This window comes from Saccostrea cucullata, unplaced genomic scaffold, assembly GCF_032062105.1.
Source record: "Saccostrea cucullata isolate Sc308-1 unplaced genomic scaffold, CSIRO_AGI_Scuc_v1 ctg3545, whole genome shotgun sequence".
Lineage (NCBI taxonomy): Eukaryota > Metazoa > Mollusca > Bivalvia > Ostreida > Ostreidae > Saccostrea > Saccostrea cuccullata.
Window position 1 is genome coordinate 20,253 of NW_026937584.1, and position 10,807 is coordinate 31,059.

Consider the following 10,807-nt stretch of genomic DNA (forward strand, 5'->3'; position numbering starts at 1 on the left):
AAGTATATCCCGTCAACAGTGAGTTACCAAAGAGTTACTCTAAATCCCCCCCCCCACCTTTCCTTCTCAAAACGGCATAATATACATGAACAATGTATACAGATTCAATGTAGTCTCGACTGTCTTAAACTGGATTAGAAACTGCAGCGTTATGATTATATATATTTCAGTGTTTGACACTAAAATATGAAACCATCATGCTATCTGCAGCTAAAACTGGATGAACCTTGTCATTCTTGTCTTGCTGTCCAAAAAGAAAAAAAATTCTCCAGTACTACGTGTACGAATTCCTTAGTTTTTGTGCAGTAAACTGCATACGTTTTCTCTACTATACAAACTGTTCGTTATGCAGATTATCCCACGTTTCCAACATTCGTTGGTGCTCTTGCATTGAACGCAAGGCGCACTGGTTAGAGCGTATGCTCTAGAGTTAGGAAGGAAGGAGTTGATCCTTACGTCGCGGGTTCGAATCCAACTGTGGGAGAGAACGGTCCTTCGGATGAGACCGTATAAACCGAGTTCCCGTGTCACAGTAGGTGCTAGCACGAAAAAGATCCCTCACTGCTCAATGACCCTTAATGGTGAGTAAAGGACATAGATGGTGCTCACAGCTGTATTGAGCGACTGATCGTGTAATGCCGGACCCCAATTTGTAGTGATTTTAATTTTGTAATAAGCTTGCCACATACGAATATAAAATAATTATATTCTAAGTATGAGAATAATAAGAAAAGAACTCTATATTACATAGGCATTGAACCCGAGCGGGGGGGGGGGGGGTTGCTATCATTAAACAAGCATGCATTGAACATTGGGGCGTTGTTTACATCCCCCTACCCACTTTCAACAGCCAAATAATCAAAGAAGGGTAAGCAGTATATAACGTTTGAAAAAAAATGATAGAGAAAGAAATTCAATTATACAACCCCCCCCCCCCCCCCCCCCCCCCCCACACACACACACACACACGAAATAGGATTTTCAGGTTTGGAAAATTTCAATTCGACCTTCTTTTTTGCGTGTCATTTTTTTCATGTTCGAATTTTTTGGTCTTTCAATTAGCACCCCCCCCCCTATTTTGCTTCTGACGTCAATATGTCAGGATTGGTACTCGTTATAAACTTTTATTTTGCATTGTATTATATATAATTATGATATTGATTAATTTTATTATAAATAATTATTTCATGAATCAATATATTCAGAGAATAGTATATATTCGTTGTATGTATAAACCGAATGTCTGATTACGTAATAAGAGAATGAAATGACAAAAAAACAGGAAACAGTATATTGACTAAGGGCTTAAAAAAGGGGGGGTCGGCTCCTTACACCATTTCCCCCAAATATAAATCATAATTATCCTCTTACTGTGGAACTAGTTCATTGAAAGGCCTGTAACCCTACTCTCTTTTTTGCGGGGTTGCAGTACAGTCAAATCATCCTTTCGTAGTATTTGTTTGTGACCCCCCCCCCTTTTTTTTTTTTTTTTTTTTTTTTTTTTTTTTTTTACGAAATATGATTTATTAAGTTTTGATATGTTACCATTTATTTGTTCGTTAAAGATGTTTCCAGGTAAGTTTTCAAACAATTTATCTGGAAACCCCACCCCCTCCTTTAAAAGTGTTAAACTGACATATACCACAATATTAAATATAATTTTATATCAACGAATCTCATCCAAACCGTATCACAACTTCATCCAAACCGTACACAGTTTTGTAAACACTGTCATCCAAACATGTTACGTTGTTCTATAGGATGTCACCATCGGAACAGTTTCTTTGCATTAAATTCATGGATTTATGGCAGAACTACAAGATAAATAATTGCTTTTAAACACAGGCTGTCTGTTAGTTGTAAAATTACACACTACAGATTCCATTTAATAAGACTAAAACCTTTCGATAAATCGAAGCGGTTGATTGCCTCCGCCATTTTCACTGCATCCAAACATGTCACAACCGGCGCGGATACCCGACAGTGTTCAAGGTATGGCCAAAAATCTTAAGTTGAAAAATGCGGAAATTCCCGGAAATAATAAAGGAATCGGAATTTTCTGGTAATCTGCACATCTACACATTGTGTCCTAGAAAACTGGAAAGTTTGACGAAGTTCTGTGCGGCCGTTTATGAGGAGTTGCGCTGACAAACTGTTCATCTCTTATTCAAGGTATGGCCAAAAATCTAAGTTGAAAAGTACGGAAATTCCCGGAAAAAATAAAGGAATTGGAATTTCCTGGTAATATGCACAACTACACATTGTGTCCTAAATACACTACTGGCTTTTAAAACCCCTGTCCGTATGAAAATCCCTTTCTCTGTATCCTACTGCATTTTCACAGTAATCTACTGTATATCTACATACCTCGAATAACAGATGAACAGTTTGTCAGTGCAACTCCTCATAAACCGCTGCACAGAATTTCGTAAACTTTGCAGTTATATAACTGCAAAGTTTGACGAAATTCTGTGCAGCGGTTTATGAGGAGTTGCACTGACAAACTGTTCATCTGTTATTCAAGGTATGGCCAAAAATCTAAGTTGAAAAATGCGGAAATTCCCGGAAAAAATAAAGGAATCGGAATTTCCTAGTACATGTACACAGTGTGTCCTAAATAACTGCTAAGTTTGACGAAATTGTATGTAGCAGTTCATGAGGAGTTGTGCTGACAAAAAAAAACAGGACTGACTGACGGACGGGTCAAACACATTATACTTCACGCAAATTGTTGCGAACAGTATTCAAGATCAAACATCCATAAAACTATACAAAATAGGAGCAGAGCTCAAAAACATCAGAGGTGGGATTAGGTGCCATGGAGGAGTGAGCATCCCCTGCTGACCGGTCACCCTCGCCGTGTGCTTCTTGTCATGATCGGGAAATAACGGGAAAATCCGTCGTCAATTCAGTGTATAAATAATGGACTAACAATTAGTATGAAAAACGTCAGTCAGCATTTGACTCAATGATAAATTGTATTTGCTGACAAGGTCATTGTATCGACCAAAAACTTGCGAAATCATGACTTGAAACGAGGTAGCTGATATTCTTGTTTCATCAACTTGTTTGTCAATAATTTACCTCGTGTTAGACATTGTTCATACAGAGAGCATGCTCATGCTCTTGCGTATTGAGTCAACTAAGATATATAAACGCCGTATGCAGGTGATGAAGGTATATTGCTGCATAAGTAAGGAAAGCTGACGATAGAAAAGTTAAGGTCATCACGTTTATCAAAGATCTAGGTTATTAGATTACCATTAACGTCTTTTTCAAGCAAAATTCATTATCCAAGTCTGAAACAGATGTGTCAGACTCTGTGGTATCTTTTATATCAAGCTCACCAGGATATATCGTATCGACATAGGAATGGAAATTACCATTGTTAATTGACAATATGTCGTCGATATATCTAAATGTCGAATTGAAGTACACAGCAAGTGTTTTCTTCTTTTCACACCTTAAGATTTTGCACAAAATCTGTTTAACATGAAAACAAAAATAGGTCTTCTAATAACGGAGATCAATTGGTACCCGTGGAAATTCAAATAGATTGTTGGAAGACCTGTTCTCCAAAAACAACATAGATATTTTCAATCAGAAACTCAAGCATCTTTTTTATGTCAACTTAAGAGTACTTGCGTGTGCAATCAGAATGTGTTTGAACAAAATAATTTTGCAAATGACCAATGACCAAGTAAGTATTAAATTTATGAGTTCCATTGAAAAAGCAGCCGTCAATGTTATCAAACAGCCTGGACTTTAATTTATCGTGGGGAATGGTTGTGTATAAGGTTAAAAAGTCGTAAGTTTTTAAGGTGTTGATTTTGGTAAAATCTTGTGATTTCAAATTGTCCTAAAGTTCTTTGGAATTTTTGAGTATCCACATCTATTGTTGCACAGTGCTCTTGAAGTTTTTCCTTAACTACTGTCAATATCTTAGTGAGGAGTAAAGAAAGAGATTTGGTTGAACATTTTCTGGAACCCGCAATGTATCTTTGTAAGGATTCTTTTGAAGTTTTGGAATCCAGTATGTATGTGGTAGTTCAAATTCATTTTGGTTGTTCGGGATATTAAAAATATTTAAAACTGACATATGCTTTTGAAGAATTTCTTCCTTAGAAAGGGAACTATGAGTATAAGTTGGATTACCACTTGTAGAATTAAATCCAAGTTCTTCTAAAATACAATTTATATAATAAGCCTTACAAACGAAGACAATATTGTTACCTGCTTTGTTAGCAGGAACCAGTACCTACTGATCATGTAATCTATCTAATTCTTTTTTCTCTTCTGGATTATTGAATACAGAAGGATAGATGGTTTTCGCATTGCCCCTCAATCTTTTAATATCTGATTGTAACATGAATCTCATATATTTAATCCATTCTGACAAAGTGTCAACGTCTTCTTTTTTCATATCTGGCCCATCGTATAGCGTAATCTTCAACAGAATCCATAATATTTATAAAAAAAATTCCATAGGAAAAAATCGTGAAAACCCTACTGACAAACTACATTACAAGAGAGAAAGGTATCATGTTTACGTTGTACCCACACTGGGCGTTCTAGGTTAAAAAATGTGTATTGATTTTATTTTGATCTAAAATGTCATTCCAGTCAAAGCGTAGGAAAATCCTTAGTAGACGCAACCGAAGTGCATAGAGAATAAATTACCTATTACTGATTACACCCGAGAGAGATTATAACGTCAGGCTGAAACCCTCTCCGACGTTATCGTAATGTTTGATGAAGTAACGGAGTCAGCCAGGGATTGCTAATTGCATTCTTGGTGTGTGAGTGGGTTTATGGGGGGCGATTATTTTGGGGTTTCCCCTTTTTTTCCCCATGGTGCACATGATGGATTCGTTTAATAAATATAATTTGTGAAAAATAAAGTTTCCAACAAGACCGGTGTTGAATGATCGGGAAGTGGTGGTGGTTGTCCTGTCCACAAGTACCTGTGGTTGTAGTTCAAAATTTATGCCTTTCTTCCGTTTAAGAATCTGTGAACTTAGTTTTAAATTGAATTAACATGACAAAGTTTATAATCATCATAAAGTTCACTTAACTGCATAACTAAACCTTGTTCTGAAGTAGATACATGTATAAATGAAAAGATATTTCAAAAATGTGTTTGATGAATAACGTTAAAAGTGGGTAAAAAATTAGTTTTAAATTCTTTGAAAACTAGTTATTTTTTATACAACACAAGTTAAATTCTACCAACTTCAATTAAATAGATTAAAATATCAGTTCCGATGCCGGGAATCGAACCCGGGCCGTCTGGGTGAAAACCAGAAATCCTAACCACTAGACCACATCGGATCTTATCTCAACAAGTTTATATTTACGTAAAACAGTTGAACATATTTTGTCTACATATACACGTTTCGATTGACCTGGAAGCTGCAAGGTTTTAGAAACAGTTTAAATTATTCGAACAAAGCTCAAATATATTTTTAACTGAAATAATCTATTTACGTCATACACACATGTATCAACATTTAATATAATTAATTAAAAACTTAAGAAGTCTTGCCTTTCAGGCCATTTCCGTATGTCAATTTAAATTTATTCTGTGAATTATTTATGGGGAAAATTTAAATACTTTACTGGGTTTACAGAAAGAACTAAACCTCCAAGAAACGACATAATTTTTATTTATTTTGGTATTTTCTTATCCCGTGAACAGGAATTTGAACTGAATTTGAAATTATAATTAACATTAACAAAATTTGACATTTGGGCATTGATGTTGCAAATCTCCGACGAAAACAAACAAATTTCCCACCTTTCTACCGAATGGACTTTTGAGCTTGTATACTGTTCGTTATCTCCATATATTTTGTAGTTAAAATGTTTTAATTCTGATAATGCTTAGTAATGATGAGCAAGTGAACTTCTTGCAAATATTTAAAACTTAAGGTTTTATTGCTAAGCTCTAAAGGAAATATAGTGAAAATATGTCGATTCTTTAGTTCGGTTTTTCAGTTCTTTGATCAGTGCTTAAAACGTTTTAGATCTAAAAACTGCGAACTATTAAGAGCTATTTGAATGGAAAACCGTATTATTGGAGATAAAAGTATTACATCGTGTTGGCATGAGATTTCAATGTATTAGTTTGAACAAACGGTTGTGAAAATAATTCAACAACTTGTGATTGTGATGACCAGTCTACAATTATTGTACAATTATTGTCTTGAAACATCCAAGAGTTGTGTTTGGCAACAACTAGCCGCAAATTATTGTCCAGAAGTGTAATGTACTGATCTGCCCCAAAAACGAAACAGATAGGCGGGCTCCACCTTTAAGGACTGAACGTAATCTAAGGTACTTCGGTTTCTAATTTTCATCCACCTTCTCCAGACATAAGCTAAACGGTCTGTCCCTAACATGACTTGGTTTTCATCAGAAAATATAACTGTTTCCAATTTTGATCCATGGACCAGTGTCTATGATCACGACACGATTCAACACACTACCTTACTCTGATCATCACTTTTGAGACGGTAAGCGTCTTGGCAACTTGACCAACTTTTACCAAACAATAAACAACTAATCTTGGCCATGACTTTTGATTGATTGATTGATTGTATACTGTTTAACGTCCCTCTCCAGAATATTTCACCGATATGGAGACGTCACCATTGCTGGCGAAGAGCTGCAAATTTAGGCCTATGCTCGGCGCTTACGACCTTTGAGCAGGGAGGGATCTTTATCGTGCCACACCTGCTGTGACACGGGGCCTCGGTTTCTACGGTTTCATCCGAAGGACCGCCCCATTTAGTCGCCTTTTACGACAAGCAAGGGGACTGAGGACCTATTCTAACCCGGATCCCCACGGAGCGCCATGACTTTTGAAGAATATGTACAGAGCTGATTTCCTATACCATGTCGTCTTGTATATTTCACCATTTTTCTCATATCAAAATTATTCTTTTGCATGCAGGAAATAAACAGTGGTTAAAATTTGTATGTACATAAAATTTTACTTGAATTCCAGGGTATACAGCGCTGTATGTTGACAATATGTAAACAACTTCCAGTCAGTTTTGTGAATTGATTTTTAGCTCTACTGGTCAGAGAGCAGAAGAGCTTATGCGATAGTAATCTGTCTGTCTGTCTGTAAACAATTTTTCAAAAATGCCACTCCTCCTACAATTTTGGTCTGATTTCAATATAACTTGGCACACAAGTAGACTACACTAAGATACATAATTCTGTATATCGGTTTTTGATTTGGATGAACGGTGTTCTCGTGGTTACTACAAACAGAAATTTCTTTGAAATTCTTTCAAAATGCTACGTCTCCTAGTTTTGGTCTGATTTCTATATAACTTCAGTTTTTGATTTGGATGAATGGTGTTGCCGTGATTACAAAATACAGTGATTAGAAATTTCTGTGAAATTCTTTCAAAATGCTACTCCTCCTACAATTTTGGTCTGATTTCAATGTAACTTGGCACACAAGTAGACTACACTAAGGTTCGTAATTCTGTGTATCGGATTTTGATTTGGATGAACGGTGTTGTCGTTGTTACTAAAAATAGAAATTTCTGTGAAATTCGTTCAAAATGCTACTCCTCCTACAGTTTTGGTCTGATTTCAATATAATTTGGCACACAAGTAGACTGCACTATGGTACATAATTCTGTGTATCGGTTTTTTGATTTGGATGAATGGTGTTGCCGTTGTTACTAAAAATAGAAATTTCTTTGAAATTCTTTCAAAATGCTACGTCTTCTACAGTTCTACAGTCTGATTTCAATATAACTTGTCATATGAGAATTATGGATGATTCGGGACCGCGATGTTTCGGGACCTGACAACACATTTCGGGACTTGGGTTAACACGTTTCTGGACTTCTATATATTTTGTTAAGGATGTTTACTTGTGTGTTTATGTTTATACATGTATAATTTCGCAGTTTGATACACAATTTATAATTTAAGAAGCACAGATTGGAGGTTTTGTTAGTTTTAAAGTTTGCATGCGGCAAGGAGCACGCCTGCCGAGAAGATCAAACGCCCGCGGTGTTGTCTCTTTTAATTTCTTATAATTATTACAGTATTTGATATACATGATATATTACCTTTATAAAGTATTTAGTTAACATTTGACCAAAACTTAATTCAAAAATTATTTTTCAGAATTATGTATTTGATTAATTTATAGTGTTTGATACGAGAGTTTGTAGATTTAAAGCCGGGAGACAATCGTTACTGCTGTGTGAAGACCACGGACGTGTTTTTCTTTCTAAGACTTTCTTTCTCTCTTTTTTAATAATAATTTTAGATGTTTGATTTCATAATTTTTGTTTACATGATTTACAAAGGCTCAAGCTAGCACATGTGCAGTAAAAACTTTACGTTTTACGTATTATTTGAAGCGATATCAAATGAAATCATGTTGTTTATACCATTTAATGTTTTTTTTAAAGTATGGTATTTTTTTAAATATATGGAAAATGTTCTCGCAACATTTGTAAAATATGTTTATTTACAATGTTTTGGAAACTTTAAAAATGTTTTTGTAACATTTCCAGAGAAGAATCTTACAATACTATGCTAAAACTTTATGAAAAAAAAATATTTGAAACCGTTTGGGGAAAATAGACAAAATCAAGATAAAAACATTTTGAAAACCTTTATATTTTTTGAACTTTTTGATGATGGGAAAATTATTATTATTATTATTATTATATAAATATTGTTTGATTTTGAATTATCTCATTTACCAATAAACAAACGATATTACTTGGTATTACATGTATTATTTTATTCACTGTATACATAAATTCCCGTTAGCTGGTAAATTCAATCTAAAAATTATTATCATTTCAATTTTTATATCAACCCAGTGATAATGTTCACAAATACTAAAATTCCCATTTCGCCTTAGTACTTTTTAACTTTTTCTTACGCGAAATGGGAACAAAATCACAAACAAAATATATATCATCAACCTGAGAAGATTAAATTTTGGACCCCATCATCACACACACAAGAAAAAATAACTAATTAAAAAAAATTGATAAGAAATAAAAACGAATATTGTAAAGATTTATTCTTATTCGTCTGTTATGAAAAAAAACCCACCAAAGTATATCTTTATGATAATTTTTATTATATATATACATAAAATTAAATATTACGTACCATGTGTACTTAGAATAATATGGTTTATCATCATAATAAAATAATTTGTTGAGATCCCGAAAAAAATAACCGAAGTCCCGAACCGTCTTGTCGCTAGTCCCGAAACGTCGTATTAGTCAGGTTCCGAAACATCGTGCACCCGCAGATGGGACCTATGATATCGCTTTACATTTAAAGGTTTTTCAGGCAGCACTTCTTGACAGTTTTAGATGCTTAAAATCCGTCTACTTTCTTCGTTTACAGCAGTGCAGAGAGAAGGGTTTATTCTGGATTTACGCTAGTCTAAATATAGATTTTTTCATCAGTGCTGTTTCCTGTGACACGATAAAAGGGCAGTGGTTATTCGGGGCGCTTGCGCCCGTTAACCAATGTCAGGGTACCAGTCTACCGCTTCTCCAAGGCAGTGCCAGACTCAGTGACTACAATTAAAAATCGAAGCATTTATCATGTAAGCGTGAATATCATCAAAATTGATTATGTAATAAGCGTCGATACTGTATACATCTGAAAAAATACTAGTATTCTGCTTAGCTTTACCTGGGCCATTTCTTATTCACTTCTGCCCTTCTCGCATAGGCGTTGGAACCGGGGTGGTAGGGGGCCTCACTTTTTTTTTTTCCAAAGATAGACTTTAGTACAGACATTGAACATTGCTGCGTAGGTTTAGCCCCCCTCCCCCCACTTTCCACAGACACGCTGCAGTATAGGTTTAAAATTGGGAAAGTGGTGCTGTTTGGATAAAAAACTGGTACTGAAGTTCGAACCTCCCCCCCCCCCCCCCTCCCTCCACGAAATAGGAGTTTCGTGTTTGGACAATGGAAACATCCTTTTTTTTTTTTTTTTTTTTTTTGTTTGTTTGAATTGAAAATGGCAAAAATTCAACAAACTTTTAAATCTGTGAAGGAATCTTATAGATAAAGACTAAAGTGTAACATAGTTAATCAGTGTTTTAAAATATGTGGTTTAATTATCGTTAATTATTTTTAAATTATTTATTTAGTAAGGAGGTGTCTATTGCTGTGGTTGAGTGTGTATGTGTGTGTGTGTGTGTCACAGTGTGGGAGGGGGGTCGTATACCTGCAAAGCCTGCTTTTCGTCCAGGGGACTTTTAAAATGTAGGACATCCTTTGTGTCAGTATAAATAGGAACAATGGTTTAATAAAAACATGCCTCTTGTAATTGAAAAAATAAGACGAAAAAAAAAAACAGCTCACAGAACGGAAGGAATTCTGCTCCGTGTATGTACGTGTATTTGAACACAATCATCGTGTGATTATTTCGTATTGCGAAACAGTTCCTATGCTATTCTTTATGAAGCTCATACAATTGTATCAGTAAAAACAGTGGATTTAATTTTAAGATAAAAAATGTTTTTCGTTTACAATATTTTTAAATTATATACACCATAGGCAAATGCTTGTACATGCTATAACACAAGATTTAAAAAATCTTTTGAAAAACGACAGGTCTTGATAACTTTCTGTTTGTCCCCCGCTTTCGAGAAAGCAAGGGTACAATGTTTATTCCTCTGTAAATCCGTCTGTCAAAAACTTTAAACTTGGTCATTACTTTTAATGAGAAGATAGGGCTTCTACATTTCACAACTACGTTACGTTACTTGTGTCAAGATCTGCCTACCGGT

General features: G+C 35.0%; 1 non-coding gene across 1 annotated transcript; it reads right to left on the reverse strand.

Moving 5' to 3' along the window:
- Positions 1-5,259: 5,259 nt before the first annotated feature.
- Trnae-uuc (transfer RNA glutamic acid (anticodon UUC)) lies at positions 5,260-5,331 on the reverse strand. The gene has a single exon. It is a non-coding gene; the product is annotated as a tRNA-Glu (tRNA).
- Between the last annotated feature and the right edge of the window lie 5,476 nt (positions 5,332-10,807).